At 33.8% G+C, this 18321-nt stretch overlaps 1 protein-coding gene across 5 annotated transcripts in view; it reads right to left on the reverse strand.

Moving 5' to 3' along the window:
* Positions 1 to 18321, reverse strand: part of Epha5 (EPH receptor A5) — a 303516-nt gene that overhangs the window by 272864 nt on the left and 12331 nt on the right. The window lies entirely within an intron of this gene.

The raw sequence follows: 18321 nt of genomic DNA on the forward strand, positions 1-18321 counted from the left end.
ATTAAGCTACACCTATAAAATTGTAGCTAAACATTTTATTTTCTTCAAGAAAGCTGTTATGAAGCAATTAACAAATAATTTACATTAAACAGCAATAACTATTCCCAAGCTTGTGAACTTTTAGTGATATTAACCAAAATCTGTTATACAAATTGTAAATTTAATTAAAAAAATAAATCTACAAACCCGTAACCAAGACAAGGATATGGTAATTTACTGGGGATTTGTTGCTATAATTAATAGTCCACTGAATTTTCCCAAGATCTATGTACTTAGACATGACCAGAATGAATTGTCAATTATATTTTAAAATCCTTAGACCTTGGCAATGTCTAGGATAGAGATGAACATCATCACCATAAAAGAAAACTAAAAGGAGTACACACACACACACACACACACACATACACACACAGACACACACACACTGTGCTTACACACACTCCTGCAAAAATCAAAATAAATTAACGGGTACAAGCTACTGGTGTGCTTTAGGTAACAGAATCTTATCTGAATCTTATCTTTAGAAACTTTTGTTTCTATCCCACATAGATGTTTCTGGACCCCTGACCCACTTTAAATTAAGCATGGCATATACCTATAAGAAGGACCCATATACCTATTCCTAGTCAGAGGGACAGAAGCTCTATAAACTGCAAGAGCATTTATTTGAAATGCAATTAAATTTAAGAGAAAAACTCTATCTGCAATTGTAATAAGAGTTGATAGGCTGGGAACTATGCTGTCACACTTTGGAGAATAACAAGTATAAAATGACTAAGATTGAAAAAGTCATGATAATCACTAACACCAGAATTTCATATAGTTTATAAAATTTAGGTACATATAACTTTTATTATCCTTCATTTTATTTCATAATGGTATAAAATGAGAAAAAGATACATTTGCAAATGCATTTTATTAACTAAGATAGAAATCTGTAATATTAACAACATAAAAATAAATGTGAAGGGCTGGGAAGATGGCTCAGTGGTAGAGCGCTTGCCTTGCGTGCCTGAGGCCGTGGGTTCGATTCCCCAGCACCACATAAGCAAAAAAGAAAAAAAGCTGGAAGTGGCGCTGTGGCTCAAGTGGTAGAGCGCTAGCCTTGAGCTGAAGAGCTGAGGGATAGCGTCCAGGCCCAGAGTTCAGGCCCACAACTGGACCAAAAAAATAAATGAATAAATAAATAAATGTGAAGCAAATACAGATGTATGCTAATTATCACATATACTTGATGTTGTTGTACTATTTTTTACCACTATGTATAAAAAAATGCATGCCCTATAATGTTTCTATGACTTTCTGGGCTACTCATATCATATTGGCTTTGTGGAATAATAAAATCATTTGCAAAACTGTTCAACAATTAATCAGAGGGGCTGGGAAGGTGTCTTAGTGGTAGAGTGCTTGCCTTGTATGCATGAGGCCCTGGGTTTGATTCCTCAGCACCAGATAAGCAGAAAAGGCCTGAGGTGACCCGTGGCTCAAGTGGTAGAGCACTAGCCTTGAGCTGAAGAGCTGAGGGACAGAGCCCAGGCCCAGAGTTCAGGCCCCACGACTGACAAAATAAATACATAAATAAAATTAATAGAATTAGAAACTACTATTTAAAACAACAATAAAAGTGAAATACCTAAAACTGTTTTAACCCACTTATTATGGAAATATGGATTTCCAGTAATGCCATTCCTTCTGATTTTCAGTCAGATTTACACTTCGTTTTTTAACTCTATTGTTAGCTTTTCTAGTTTCCATGGGGATACGGCTACATTAAATATAAATGTCCTTGTCCTCCTTTTAGTATTTCTGGGGCAGGAGGGCTCTGTCTAGACAAGACTAAATAGCAAGGGAGTGCAAACTTAAATTGTTATGTTTATTCAGTTTAATGATTCATGAGATGAATCTTTGATATTGAGTAGCAATATCTCTGTAGATGAGATGAAGTAGAACAAATTAGCAAACTAAGGGTGTTACTGAGACAGCAAACAAATAGAACTAAATCCTGATGTAGCGAACTGATGCACATTAAAATTTTAGGGAAATTTTTAAAGAGCCTGCCAGAAAAAACAGCATTCCTTGTTGGCCTCTTATTATATTGATTTGAAGTATTCACTTTTACCAATAGAATTCGAAATCTCTTTTCAAAATATGGTTGTCTTCCCTTTAATAAGCCTTAATTTATGTTTTCCCTCACAACAGATGGCTTAGCTATTAGTATCATTACTAGAAGGTTTTAATATTGAATTATATTACAAAGTATAAAAATAGATGTAATAATAATCTATAAAGTTTCACTTACATGGGAGTCAACATACTTCAATAGGATAGATGAAGAAGTTTATAGAAATTATATGTCATTTCCCACTGCTCAAATTCATTTCCATCCTAGGATTTCAGTAAGTTCACCGTGCAAAGAAAATATGTACATATACCATTCTTGAATTTGCAGTAAAGAGTAAAATTAATCATTCAAAATTATTTTCAGATTACTAAATTATAATTTTGTCCTTTCAAAGCAGAATAAATGTTTAGGCTTGAAACAAGTTCTCCAATGTCTCAAAATATATACTAAAAGTTTACACACATGCACACGCCCACACACACACACACACACACTTTGGTAATAGGGTTTGAATTCAAGGCTGTAGAGCTGTTCTTGCGCTGTTTTGCTCAAGGCTAGTACTCTACCATTTTGAGCCACAGCTACAGTTTCTGTTTGGGGGTGGTCAATTGGAGATTAAAGTTTCTGGGACTTTCTTGCCCAGGATGGCGTGGAACTGCAGTCCTCAGGTCTCAGCCTCCTAAGTAGCTACAATGACAGGCATGAGACAACAGCACGTAGTTATAAATTTAAAATATATGAAAAAATCTTTCTTTTACTTATCTAAACCAACAAAAACAAAAACAAGGAAAATAAAATTGTTCTGTTTCCCAGGGCTTACGTATCCATAAGCATCTTGCTTCCTTTCTGAATTTCTCCTCTTCACAAGACTGTTTTTCAGGAGCTACCATATTTAGGAAGTCATCAGTGATTCTCCCTTCTCTAAAGTCAACTGAGTACTTACTCCTAAATATTTTATTAGCACCCAAATTTTAGCTCTAAACCATGAACTTTATCATTGTCTTTAAAGAATACCCCAAGTTACTCATTCTCATGAACCTACTCTTAGTATTAACATCTAAGTAACTTTTGGAAAAACAATTATCTAGTCAGTGGACAGACTGAAATTGCCAGTGGGTTTCAACACCAGTGGGTTTCAACAAGGACATTTGATAGAACTTGGCAATGTTCTGTATTGTAAAACGTCTTGGAAGGAGTGTAAGGGAGATATTTTCAACTAATAATTAATGGGGGAAAGAAAAGCCAAACTGTAGACTAAGCATTCTGCAATGCACAAAATAAAAGGTGTTCAAGAAGTAATTAGTGCCAAAACTGAAGAACCCTGTCGATGCATAAACCAATAAATGCACCTAAATTGTCTGAATTTTCACGTTTCTTTGTGTGGCACATCATTACCACTGTCTTTTTAATAGAAATGTGTATATTTGGAAGTGATCCTTGTAGAAGAAAATAATACATTCATTTCAGGAAATAAAAATAATAAAATCATCTTGGATTGGAGAGAAAAGCAGAGACTTCTAACCACATATTTTCCCTAAATTATTATTCACAAAACGAGTGTAATTATTACTAAATATTAATAGATGTTCAGGTTTATGCTTTAATAATTTCTCAGTATTCATGATAGCATTATTTCTTCAAAGTTATTAATGAAAAAATACAAAAGAGTAGCTTTGTAAAAGGAAAAAAAGATACACAGGTTCCATATAAATGTGAATTTTTCAGAAGTTTATTTCCCAGCTTTATTACCAAATTTGTTTAAAAAGAAGAGAATGGCAGTAATAGAGCACAATCACTAAGAGCCTTCTGTGCTACAATTACAGTAATTAAATTGTTCTGAACAGTATATATGCTTGTTGTAAATTGCAATGCATATACAATGAGTATTGATCTTCATTGTACAACTTAATTAAAACTTGTCCAAGAGAAGCCACTAATGAATATAATTAGAGGAAATGTTTGATACCACAGTTATCTAGAAGACATTAATTAGATATCTGAAATTTTGTGGGAAATGTTTTTATTCTATTATTGATATTTTAAGCTGGAGCCACATGATTATACTGAGAGACAGCCTTCAAGGTCGTATGTCCCTGGCTATCAACCATATAATTATGATAAAGATGGGCAAATAGATTGGCATTCTAATCACTAATTATGAAGACTGTTTCTCCAGAAGAAATAACTCCACAGGGGTCAATGAGTATGTAATCTGTTGCAAATTCCTGAAGTTAATATACAAGGAAAATAACTCACTAACAGAGGACCTTTCAATAAGTAAACGTCACATAACTATTGGACAAATAAATAACAGGCTTTAACTGCAGCTAATTCTAAATAATCATAAATATGCTTTAATTGTATTACTATGGACTGATCATTTCAATGCCTTCTTGAACAAGAAATGTGTTTAAAGAATTTACTGTGAAAAAGGCAAAAGATTACTCTTATTTGTTCATCAGTTTCAAAGGAAGTAAACAAACTTATTAAGATATACTAGGCATAAGAGAACACCTAAGAACACATTGTTATGAATTCTAACAATAAAAGATTAATTGTAGTAATATTTTAAATGAATACACTATGTCCACAATTCCAAACACCAGACTTGTGTCATGTTATTCTCACTATTCTGCTTTTTCCTGAACATCTTCCTAACCTTAATCACTAAGATCAGGACAATATAATGGATTTACCAGGAGAGAGAAAGACATTGGAGTGAATGTGTTTTCAGACCTTGAAGAATGAAAAGACAGACTAAAGACATTTAATTGACTTACTGCCAATTACAGTAGGTGGATAAGGTTCGGAGAATATAAAGGAGCAGTAGATATTACAAGACATATTCTTACACTTGCACTGTTCTTGTTCCCACCATGATCTTCACATTAGTGAACACTGTTACTGTGGCACATAGACTTCCACCATAGTTAGGAGTAATAGCAGACAGACTGAACATTATTTTTTTCTGAAGGCATAGAATCAAAGCCCTATCTTGTACAATAGATTTTTGGCTTTTTGTGACTTGCTCTGCTTGTTTGTGAAGTGGGTATGGTAAAACTTGAGCCATTCCTTCAGAGCAGTTGCCTACTTTGAAGATGGAATCTTTGGGACTTTTCTTCTGAGACTGGCTGGACCACCATCCTCTATATCTCATCCTCTAAGGAAGTAGCATTATAAGTGTGTACCACCAGCATCCAGATTACAGAAGACTTCTGATAAATGCTTTCTGCAGATTTCCACTTAACAATATCAGAGAAGATATTGGATTCAATTACAACACACATTTAATCTGTAAAAGCTCAAATTCATAGTCTTTATCTTTAATTCCACTCAGCACCTATATGATTCTTTTGAGCCTCTAGGATAAATTTAAAAATTCAACAACTGCTTCAGGCAACAAAGAACAATTAACAAAATCGTTGAAAGAGGAAAAAGACACATTTCTCATTGCAAAACCCAATTTATAAATCTGGTTTAAAAGTTCTATTGTAAGTTCAGAGGCATTATGTAGATTTTTGGCATCCCTTGGCTTGACTTGAAGAAAACAACCCATAACCAGCTAAATGAATGGGAGAACATTTATTTCTGTTACAAATTCTACTATAGCACATATGAAAATGAAAATAAGGGGAAAGAATTAATTGAATTTTCACTATTACAGGTATTTTATAAGGAAATTTGTATATATTCTCTCATATAATCATATCAACAATCCTATCATTGTTCACCCAAGAATACTGGTGGGTTACAATCCAATTCACAGCCACAGAAGAAACATCAAGTAAGATGTAAGCAAAAAATAGTAACTGAGATCTCAGGACCAGCTATGAGCCACACCTGCTGTTTCGTGTAGCCTAGTTTTGCATATAAGACCTACACACACATCACTCTATGACAGCCCCATATTTCCCTGGCTATCCAAAAGCCATCAATAAAACCTTAGTATAATGGCTTCTCTTTCTTTCTATGTAAACGATGGTTGCAAAAAAAAAACTATTTAGGGAAAATTGCACAAAGAGAATTGTTCCATTTTAAATTAACATTGGCCTCAAATATCAACTTTTCTGAAAAAAAAGAGTAATTTGTTCTCATACATTAACCATAAAATATCTTGTAAGTTTCTTAATTAAAATATATTGGACTACAATTGGTGTTACTTTCTGGTGAGTGATATGTTTATGTTTTCTTCATAATACAAATCATTGAGTGCCATGTGAACCTATTCTCTCACATTCTTATCATTCTTAAGTAAGCCTCTATAAACTATATAAGCCCCATTTGGGTCTTCATTCAATTGTTAGAGTGTTGAGCATGAGATTTTCATCCCTAACTTGTTTCTCAGTAAAAACACATAATATCTGAAAATTTCTTCAAAATAGTAGATATAGAAAGACTATCATTCTCCTATTTCAAAAATCTTATAAATACACACTACTTTTTTTAATGGATACAACATGAAGTATATTATTCAGTCATAATTAGATCATCATATTAATCAATGACATAGAATGGCAAATGACATATTCCTTCATGTGCAGAGTTTAGATGTCGAAACATATTATTTTTTAAAAAAACATTCCTCTTCTCTAGTTTCATTCTAGCTTTTTCACTCTTTTGTTTTCACATTTTGGAACCAATGAACTTATTTTGGTTCCTGTTATCAATAGTCTCAGTATTATAATTCAGTTCTTTCCAATGAGCTTTGAAGGGTTTCTGCAAGGGAAAAGACTTAATAATAAAAAAAATTACTGTTAAAGGAAAACTTCTGACAACTTGGAAATGACTGGGTATGGATACATCCCCTGGAAATATTACAATCCTCTAGAGAAAGCAAGGAGGTTGAGGAAAAGAAAAGTCTACTCATTGAGGTCAACAAAATGAACAGGAAATGAGAATCACAGAACTGCTAATACTTCTAAACTCAAAATTGCCTTTCTTAGGGCTTGTTTATATATTGGAAACCCTGATTTTTGTTGGCTTATTATGTGAATACACTTGCTGAAGATGACAGCCAAACTAGCACAACTACAATATAGTCATAGATGAAAGGCATTCAAGTCTGTTTTTCTTCCATTATGACTTGATACTCTGAAAATCCCAAAACTGTGTTCAAAGAACTACAATGCCAAAATTAAAAAATTTTAAAAAAAGAGAACTACAATTCCATTTACACCAGAGTCAATTGAACTCTCGAGTTACCTGTCTTTGAAATTCTAAAATATATTTTTTTCTTTTCTTTTTTTTCTTTCTTTTCTTGTTAATCATAAGGCTTGAACTCCAGGCCTGGGCTCTATCCTTGAGTGCTTCAGCTCAAGGCTAGCACTCTACCATTTGAGCCAAGTTGCCACTTCTGGTTTTCTAGTGGTTTATTCAAGATAAGAGTCACGGACTTTCCTGCCTGGGCTGGCTTTGAACCACGATCCTCAGATCTCAGCCTCCCGAGTAGCTAGGATTACAGGCGTGAGCCACCGGTACCTGCCTTTAAAATAGATTTTTTATGTATCAATCTAGTTTAATTGTCTTATCCTATATTTCTTTGTTAAATGCCAATAATAATTAGTGCCTTTGTTCCCACATATTTTTCTTTATTTTTGCTCTTTTTGTACCACAATATTTTTCATTGTAACAAAGAATTTTTAAAAAATCAGAATATGAAATGACCTCTCCCATTCAGGATTGACAGAATCAATACCTTGAAAATGGCCATACTTTCTAAAGCAACCTTTAAACTCAATGTAATACCTACCAAAACCTCAATGTCATTCTTCCCAGAAATACAGCAAAATTTCTTTGGAATCATTAAAGGTATCAAATAGCAAAGACAAACTCGAGCCAAAGGAGCAGCTCGGGCATTATCATCATACTATATACCAGAATCTGCAAAGAACTCCCATATTCATGGATTGTCAGAATCAATTTTGTGAAAATAGCTTATGCTACTAAAAGCAATCTACCAATTCAATGTGATTCCCCTCAAGTGCCCTATATTATTTTGTACAGAAGCAGAAAAAAACAATACTATTTTTTATGGAAATACAAAACCCCTGAAAAGCAAAACTAATCCTGAGCAACAAGAACAACACTGGAAATATCAACATAGTGGACTTTAAATTATGTAATGGAGACACAGTAAGAAAACTAGTATGACTCAAAACGCTCTGAGACAGAGAAGAAGAACCAGGAATTAGAAAAGAAAAAGAAAAAAGTTGCTTCAGAAGAAGGAGGGGTGACACTGTTCAATAAGAAATGTGCTTATTACCTTACTTATGTAACTGTAACTGCATTGTACATCACCTTTACAATATTTTTTTAAAAAGAAGCTTCAGCCATGTGTTTCAACAAAGGAGTCAAACTTTCACAATTGAACCAAGATCACCTATTCCACAAATGGTGCTAACAGAAGGGTCTATTTACTTTTAGGATGCTGAAACTTGACACCTATCACTTGGTTTGTACAAACTTAATTATAAGGGGATCAAAGAACTAAACCTGAAACATGAAATCTATTCCAGGAAAGCATAGGGAAAATTGGAAGTTATTGGCAGAAGTAATTATTTCCTGAAAAGATTCCAATTGCCCAGAAACCAAGAACAACAACTGACAAAGAAGACTAAACCAAATTTATTTAATCACATATTACATAGCAAAAGAAATAATTACCTAAAATGAGAGGCACTATTCACAATGGGAGAATATTTTCACCACCTGTTCAACAAAGTATTAATATGCAGAATATACGAACAGTTCAAAACTGAATGGAAAAAAACAAATATTTCAATAAGTAAATGGTCAAGTGAATTTGAAATTTAGTTCTCAAGAGAAGTAATAAAATTAGTTAATAGATACATAAAGAAATGTTCAACATCCTTAACCATAAAACAAAAAACAAATCAGAACCAACTAAAATTAAATCTCACTCTAGTCGGAATGACAATTATAAAAAATACATAAATCCTGGTTACAATTGCAAAGGAAAACAGAACTCTCATACACATTTGATGTAAAGGTAAAATAAGGCAAGTACTATGGCAATCAGCATAGTGTTTCATTGTAAAAATAAAATAGATCACCCTTATGATTCTACCACACCACTATTGGCCGCATATCCAAAAAGTGTAAATCTATATATAAGAAAGGCAAACTTATACTGATGTACTATAGAGCTTTTTCACAATAAATTGTGGAATGGGCTAAGATGCTCAACAAGTAAATCGATAAAGTTATATAGCTCATATAGACTACAGATAGTACACAGCCATAAAGATTTGCAGAAAGATAGATGAACCTGGAGAGCATCATAGATACGCAATCACAGAAAACTAAATATAATTTGCTTACCTTTATATGTGATATCTAGTTGAAAAGAATATATTCATGTAGATATATGCACCCATATGCATACATGTGTATATATTCTATATATGCTCATATATATCCATATATATATATGTATTTACTCTCATTATGAGATTTTTTTAGGATTATGAGAGGTGACAGAAAGACAAGAGGGAGAATGTATCATTTTGAAACATTCTGCCACCATGTATGAAAATGACAGAAGGAATCTTATGGGGACAAAGGAAGAGGCAATGGAGAGGGTTCTGAGCAAAATAAAATAAATATATCTATGAAATGCCATGGTAACACTATTTTAATATACTCACTTTGACACACATATACACAAAGAATAACAGGAAACTATAGCTATATTTGAGATGTTTTGTATCCAGAGATAATGGAGAGAATGAATGGGAGATGAATATGTAGGTTATTTGTATGTATGAAAATAGAACATTAGTATCTGCTAGAGAAGGGGGAAGGAGATAAGGTAGAGCAATAGAGGTGTGTTTTATCAGTATGCATTTCGGGTATGTTTGGAAATAGCGCAATAAAACAGCCCTTGTACAGCTAAAGTGTCCTAATTAAAAAAGAAAAAACAAAACAAAACAAAGCCAGGTGCCGGTGGCTCACGCCTGTAATCCTAGCTACTCAGGAGGCTGAGATCTGAGGATTGTGGTTCAAAGCCAGCCTGGGCAGGAAAGTCTGTGAGACTCTCATTTCCAATAAACCACTAGAAAAAAAAAACAGAAGTGGCGCTGTGGCTCAAGCAGTAGAGCGCTCACCTTAAGCTGAAGTGTGCAGGGACAGCGCCTAAATCCAGAGTTCAAGCCCCATGACCAACCAAAACATTCACACTTGTAATCCTAGCTACTAAGGAGGCTGAGATCTGAGGATCACAGTTCAAAGCCAGCCCGGGCAGGAAAGTCCATGAGACTCATCTCCAGTAAACCACCAGAAAACCAGAAGTGGTGCTGTGGCTCAAATGGTAGAGCTCTCACCTTGAGCTGAAGAGCGCAGGGACAGCGCCCAGGCCCAGAATTGAAGCCCCATGACTTACCAAAAAAAAAATTTAAAAATTAAGCAGTAAAATATTATGTGTCTTTGATAGTAAAAGAATCAATGAAAAAGTTGTATTCAAGATTTTGAATTGCCCTGGCTGAGATATAGATCTTGGTTCAAAACCAGACAGCCAGGAATGCCCATGAAACTCCATCTCCAAAATAACTGGCAAAAAACAAGAGCTGGTATGTGCCTCAAGTGGTAGAGTGTCAAGTGAACAAACAAATCAACCAGTCAGTAAACAAGATATTAATATATATATGTATACATGTATACATGTATATATATATATATATATATATATATATATATATATATATACACATTAGTTGGTAATGCACTTAAGTCTAAAACCAAGGAGCTGGCAAAAAGAAATTGAGAGTGATATCTATTGTCAATCTATCAAAAAGATCTAAGCAAAGCTAATATAGTATCCACTGACAGCTAAAGCCTAGTGACCAATCTCAAACAGGTAACATGAAAAGAACAATACAGTATGGTTCAGAGTGGCTAATAAGTCCAAGGCTGTAACCGCATTTGTGAAATCTTTCATGTTTTCCTCTTTTTAATTTTTTTTAAATTTTTTTGTCAGTTTTGGGCATGAGCTCAAGGACTGGGCTCTGTCCTTGAACTCTTTTGCTCAAGACTAGCACTCTCCCATTTTGAGCTCCACATCTCCACTTCCAGGTTTTTGGTGGTTAATTGGAAATAAAAGTCTCATGGACATGTCCCATGTGGACTGGCTTCCAACCTCAGTGTTCAGATCTCAACCTTCTTAGTAGCTAGGATTACAGGTGTGATTCATCAGTTCCCAGCTTGTTTTTAAGAGAAAGTCAACACTATGTAAGCATAAGAGGCTTCAACAATCATCATATCACAGGATATACTCACTTATTGCCTGCTAAACCTACACTACCATGTATACAGCTATTATATGAAGTGATCTCTTTCTAAAAAAAAAACATTAGAAAGATTCATAACTTTAGATAAATGTGTTAATTCACAATTAGCTTCTACATTGCACGAAGAATATTTGTGAACCCTGTGGCTTTGGCTTTGCTGTCATGTGACAATAAAGGATGATATTATTTTATTTTATTTTTGTTTGTTTTCTGGTGCTAGGGCTTGAACTCATGGCCTTGGCACTATCCCTGAGCTTCTTTTGCTCAAGACTAGGTCTCTAACATTTGTGCCACATTACTACTTCCTGATTTTTCTGAATAGCTTATTGGAGAAAAGAATCTCATGGACGTTTCTGCCTGGGCTGGTTTCAAACTGTGATCTTCAGATCTGGGCCTCCTGTTAAACTAGGACTACAGGTGTTAGCCACTAGCTCCTGGCATGATTTTATTTTGAAAGCCCTAATTCTTCTATCTCTAAAATCAGTGACTGACACTAATAAAATTATATGTCTCATCATATTATTTAATTCTAACAATGAGCATCTTGTGTGTTATGTACCTCATATAGAAATTGAACAAAGGAAACTAAACCTGAGCAGAGTTAAATGGGCCAATGGTTCCAAGTCCCAGTACTAATAAACATATAGCTAGATTCTAAACCCAAGTCTTTCCCACTACTTATCACTTTCTCTTACTACTATGTCACACTGGTCCAAAGTTGGCTTGCTGAATACAGAGGTTCACTCTTCTGAAATTTGTAGGTTCTAGTTCAGTGAGTTTTCCTAAACTAGTGAATTGTGGATCATAGGCTACAGCAAGCCAGCTTCTGTGTTCTTACTCTATGTCAATAAGATAAAAATTTGTAATCTAAGCAGAATAGACATTAGATTTTTCCCTGAGGGAATAAGAGTTCAGCATTATATTTTCAACAATTAAGTTGTAGAAAACAAAGGGTAAGCAACAAAGTAATGATGGACCCTCTTTCCTTATTTTTTTTTACAAATTTTCCTAACAATTATGCTTTAAGCACATGAATGGAGCCAGTAAATAGAGCATACATTTGACCAAATATTCCTGATGCTTAAAAGTCGAAAAGCACATTAAAACAAACTATTAGAATAGAATTGAAAATGTATACCAAGGCAATTATTTGTTTTGAATGAATTCTTTTCTCCAGACCCTTATTAGCCCTAATGCTTGATGGATACATCAAACTTCACTATAATCTGAATCATCATTAGCTTTCCAGCCTGGAAGGGAGAGTAAATGATGATAAGATCTGAATATATGCTAAAATAGGCAGAAACTTCCAGAAAGTCACAGTGTATATTTTTAAGGTGATGACATTTTCCACAAATAAGCAAATAACTGAGTAATTCAGTAGTACTTTTTATAAAATGAGAGGTGACCCAAGTTTTGCTGACAACTTGAATCATTATTTTCATGTTAGTCTTGCAACTTTGTTAAAATTTAATTCAGCCCTATACAATGTCAGACCTACATAATGATTCTTTGTTATTTAGGAAAGAAAAGGAAGATACCACAGGACAATTTGGGGATAATATTTGTCTTGAAAACTAATCAAGATATAAAAAACACAGGAAGAAATACTAACAAAGCACAGTAATGTTGGATCAACGAATTTCAGGTTATGGAACATGAGCATTTTCATATTTTCATACTCATATCCAATTACATCTTAAAATAGCTACCAACATTTATGATAGCTTCTTAAGCCATTTATTAAAATGCAATGACTTATTAATTTCAAAGCATAAAATCAATGAAATAATAATCATTTTTTTAGTTAATCGGGTACTATCAAATTAATTTTACTCAAAAAATAAACATGGTTTGCTATTTGCCATTTACCAAGGTTATAAAGGAAAGGAAGACATGAAGAAATTAAGACAAATAAAATAAAACAATATTTCCATCTTTCTGATACTATGGCCAGCACAAATTTATGTCTATTATCTATACATTCTTTCTCCTCTTGTATCAGAATCTCACTGGTCCTTGTGTATAACAAACTGCATTGTGTTAGATAATGTGTCATGACTGATTTTTAAAAATCAATCACAATCATATAATTCTATGATCTTTGCTTAAAGCAAAGATCCACTGGTCTTAGTGACCATTGAATTTGGTCACCTTTTTACATAGTTCTGGCTAGGTATATATAAACATAAATTTGATTTTTTGTCCAAACTACGGAAATAAATGCCCACTCACAGTGTTCATTGGTCTTTATCCTCCCTTCTTTTTCTTCTCTCTCTGAATCAAATTTCATATTCTCAGAAATAACAACCTCCTTGTAATCTTAAGGTAGCATACATGAGAGTAGAGCAAAGAAAACGACAGGTTCCTGTCATGACATCTCCCAGCTACTGAACCTAAATCACCAGACATCTATCCACAAAACTCTTTCTCAAACATTTTTCAAAATATCTATATGCTAGTCTACTTTGTGACAATTTTTTCTGTTATATGATAACAACATAATATAAGCCTATAGAGTGGAAGTAGTATATAAATTATTGAGAGACATCAGTTCTAGTGTGATGGACTATGATGCCTATGATGAAGATTCATTTACAAGCAAATATTTATTGAGTTTCTATTTAAGTGCCAACCGTTTTTCAAAACTCTAGGGACACATCAGGGAATAAAATAGGAAGTACCGTCCTGATTGCTCAACCACCCAAAGTTAGGTACTAAAACTACTCTTTAGATTTAAATTATCTGTTAAATAACCCACCAATATTAAAACTCTGAATCTCTTAAGAAAAGACTATCCTAGTTAATAGTGGCACTTTAGAATGTGTTGTATAGTGCATGTATAAACTCATGCAAAGTGAGCTTACTATGATGGAAAGTGAAATATAAAATGATACATACAATTTGATACTGAGTTTTGAAGCCAATCGCCATACATAGTCATTGCTTATATCCCAAACTACAATTTAAATAGTTTTTCACTTAAAGATACCTATTTTTACAACTTCTGAACATCTTATGTTTCTACATTGCACATAGTGTTATTTCACAGTCGTTTATGTCACCTTTTGATATACAAATTTTTCTTGCTTCCAGTACTAGATTATTGAACTTCTGTTGTCTGTGTCTCCTCCACTCCCCCCTCTCTATAACTTGTAGCTTAAAAAGTTCCCCAAAGACCCATGACAGAAGGCTTAGTCACTAGCAGGCACTGTGGGAGGGGGTGGAAATTTTAAGAGATGAAGCCTAGTGAGAGTTCTTCCAGTCTCTGGGGATCCTTGGTTGGAGGAAATAGTGTGACTCCAAAACTTCCTTCTTTAAAATAAAATAAAATTATATATCTATCTATATCTATACATAGATATAGATAGATATAATTGTTATTTTAGAGGTGAGTTACAGTGGGGATTAGTCAGTTATTTTAGAGGTGAGTTACAGTGGGGATAAGTCAGGTGATGAGTACATTTCTTTTGGAACCATGTCTCCCCTTCCCTTACTCTTTTCCAGGTTTTCCCTACTGTCCCTATCCACGAGTTGTATAGGTCATTTTCAACATAGTGTGCAGTGAGTACCACTGTTATATTTGCTCACCCTTTGTTTTACCTTTCCCCGCCCCCCCTGCCTTGCCCTTACCCTCCCAAACACAGATAAAATAACAAACTCCCTCTTTCTCTCTGCTTCTTCCTACTCATGAGGTGAAAGGTCTCTTCCAACATCATGCTGTTCCCATCTCTGAGTGCCACAGATTTAATCTGTCATAGACTGTGAATAAAGAAAACACACAGACACACACACACACATACTCTTCTCTGTCAGTTGATTATCTCAGGTATTTGCTATTGTAATGCAAAAACAGACTAAAAAAGAATCCTGGGAATGTTGTGGTTTTAGTTGTTGTTGTTGATGATGGTTTGTTTGGTTAAACATGGTGGTATTTGTATCTCTCACATTGTAATCAACTCAACTGCAGTTCATTTTTAAAACTTTTTTATTATTATCAAGGTGATGTAAAGAGGGATTACAGATAAAGAGTACATTTATTTTTGGACAATGTGACCCCTTCCCTCACTCTCTCCCACGTTTTCCCCCCATTACCACCCACAAGTTGTATAGTTCATTTTCAACATAATGTCCAGTGAGTACCACTGCTTCATTTTTGTCCTTTTGTCCCCCCTTATGCCCCTCCTTGCCCTCCCAAAGACAGATAAATGAACAAGCAAGAGGAAAAGAGAAACAGCAACAAAGGAAACAAACCTTGTTTTCATTTGCTGGAGTTCATTTCAATAAATATTATTTTATATGATCTGATACATGTAAGTATTTTGTCTTTATCCTCCTTTCCTAAGAATATGATGTAGAACAGATTTCATATGTAAATGTATTACTGTTTCTTGTAAAACCTCCAATATCAGGACGTTAGTTAAAACCTACAAGACTTGGTATTTTAGAAATTTCTCCTCCACTAATCCAGCCACCGAATATTCTACCCAATTAATATTATACCATGTTAAAATTTGACTATGTCTTGGTTCAAAAATATATAATTCCACCTATTCCACAGTTAGATTGCTGTGGCAATAGCAAATTATTGTAAGGATTTCTAAAGGTTAACTTTTGATCTTTAAATTGCTTTCATTGTCGATTGGCATCAGGCCCAGTCCACACATTCTATTGTGAGTATTTCTATTTTAAGCAAGGGTTCATAAACAAAGACAGAAGTCATAATTAAAGATATTCTAAAACTAATGATTCCCCTATTACAGAAGTATAGATTTCATTGGAAATGTTTTAATAAATTTTGTTTCAGTAAGTTTAGGCAAGATTAGATTTGGTGTGTTTAACAATTTGGCTCTGATGAGCACTTGGATAAGGAAATACTAGTTCAAACTAAAGTGCATAAAGTCTTATACTTAATATTTGATATACTTTCAAAAATAATACTTTAGCTACATGTTTATTCATGGTATTATAATATCATACTAATGTTCTAGACATTTCTTTTATGTCCTAATACAGAGATCTTCAAACAAAGCTCTTAATTGCCCCAGAAGTTACAAAGATATAAGCAGGTAAAGGAATATAAAAGATAAAAACACACCCAGGGAAAACCGTTATTATCTGCTTTGTGTATTAGCTTTTACTGTGATTTTTGTTTTCATTTCAATTAGAATTGCTGTTACAAAAAAAAGAAAGAAAGGAAGGAAGAAAGGAAAGAAAGAAGGAAGAAAGAAAGAAAAGGGGAAGCATAAAACACAGCTGATATTATGTCCTTGGCTTTCTTTATATACTATAACCTGAGATAAAAATTAGTTCTTCATTATTTGAAATATTTTAGTATTGTTCCTGGTGTCCTCCAAATCCCAAACAAAATATGTGCCATTAATTTCTTTCAGATTCCCACCAGAAAATAGTTAGTTCCCTATTGCATTGTCAGATTTTCTACCAGAAAACAAGAGCTGTAATACTGAAAGCTAATACCTAAAATTTTCTATGTAATCATTTTAGCATTAATGATTATGAGATAACCTTACTACATGTTTTCATATTCTTTGCATACATTATCCTTGTTATTTTATTTTCTTAAGAAGCATATGATTTATATAAAACATAAGTCCTTCCTTGAAATATAGGAATAAATAAAATACAAATAAAGACATTTGGATATATGCCACGCCAGCACAGTGAGTTAAGCCAAAAGCTCCAACACCACACATGCTTGACTCTTCTCGTAGTGTGTTCTGTGAGCAAATCACTGAACTAGCTGGAATTTTCCAAAGCTCAATTTCCATCCACAAACTAGAATTGAAATATGAATTTCAGAGGGTTGTTGTTAGAATTAAAGAAGTTTATGCCTCCAAAGAAATTATGTTTTAAATCCCTGCTGGCTGAAGAAGGGCTCAATTAAAATAAGTCTCATTGTTCAGTAGATTCTAATACTCTGATATTTTTATGTATTTATTCTTATTGTATAGTAAATAAAATTATTTTTCTTAGAGGGATAGCTAATTATAGGCATCTTCAAGAAACTAAAAGCTCTCCTTAAGAAGTTTACTTGCCAGGCACCAGTAACTCTGCTTATAATCCTACCTGCTCAGGAGGCTGAGATCTGAACATTGCAGCTCTGTGCCAGCCCAAACAGGAAAGTCTGTGAGACTCTTATCTCCAATTAACCAACAAAGAGCTGGAAGTGGAGCTGTTGCTCAAGTGGTAGGGGACTAGCCTTCACAAGAAAAAAAAATAAAAGATCAGGAATAGCACCTACGCCCTGATTTCAAGCCCCAAATTGGCACCACCCGCCCAAAAAAGATATTTTAAAAAATCCATTTTAAAGCTATTCTTCACATAATATATGACACATATTTTCTTATTTGCAATATTCAGAATCTTTAACATGTTATGTACCTACAGTATGTTTAAGAGATTATAATGTAGGAAATCCAGAACAAATCAAAGACTAAATCCATCTATTCTCCCAAAATTTGAAACGATTAAGGAATAGATGTTTTGTTTTAGTTGCTTTTTCTATATGTAAAATTATACAATGTTTAAAGTAGAAATTTTGATTTTATGACTTTATATTTGATTCAATGGCTCAAATCTTATGAATTTTGGAATTTACTATAAGAAAATGAAAAAATATAGCATATTTTATAATTTATAAAGATATATTGATAAAAAGCTAGGAGGACTTTTTCATCAATGAATTCAATAAACCTAAAATAAGGTATGTTTCTTCAAATTCTTTTTTTTGGGGGGGGGGTGGTTCTGGTCGTGGGGCCTGAACTCTGGGCCTAGGCGCTGTCCCCAGCTCTTCAGCTCAAGGCTAGCGCTCTACCACTTGAGCCACAGAGCCACTTCTGGCTTTTTTCTTTTTTCTTATGTGGTGCTGAG

The sequence above is a fragment of the Dipodomys ordii genome, unplaced genomic scaffold (genome assembly GCF_000151885.1).
Source record: "Dipodomys ordii isolate 6190 unplaced genomic scaffold, Dord_2.0 Scaffold8, whole genome shotgun sequence".
NCBI classification, from domain to species: domain Eukaryota; kingdom Metazoa; phylum Chordata; class Mammalia; order Rodentia; family Heteromyidae; genus Dipodomys; species Dipodomys ordii.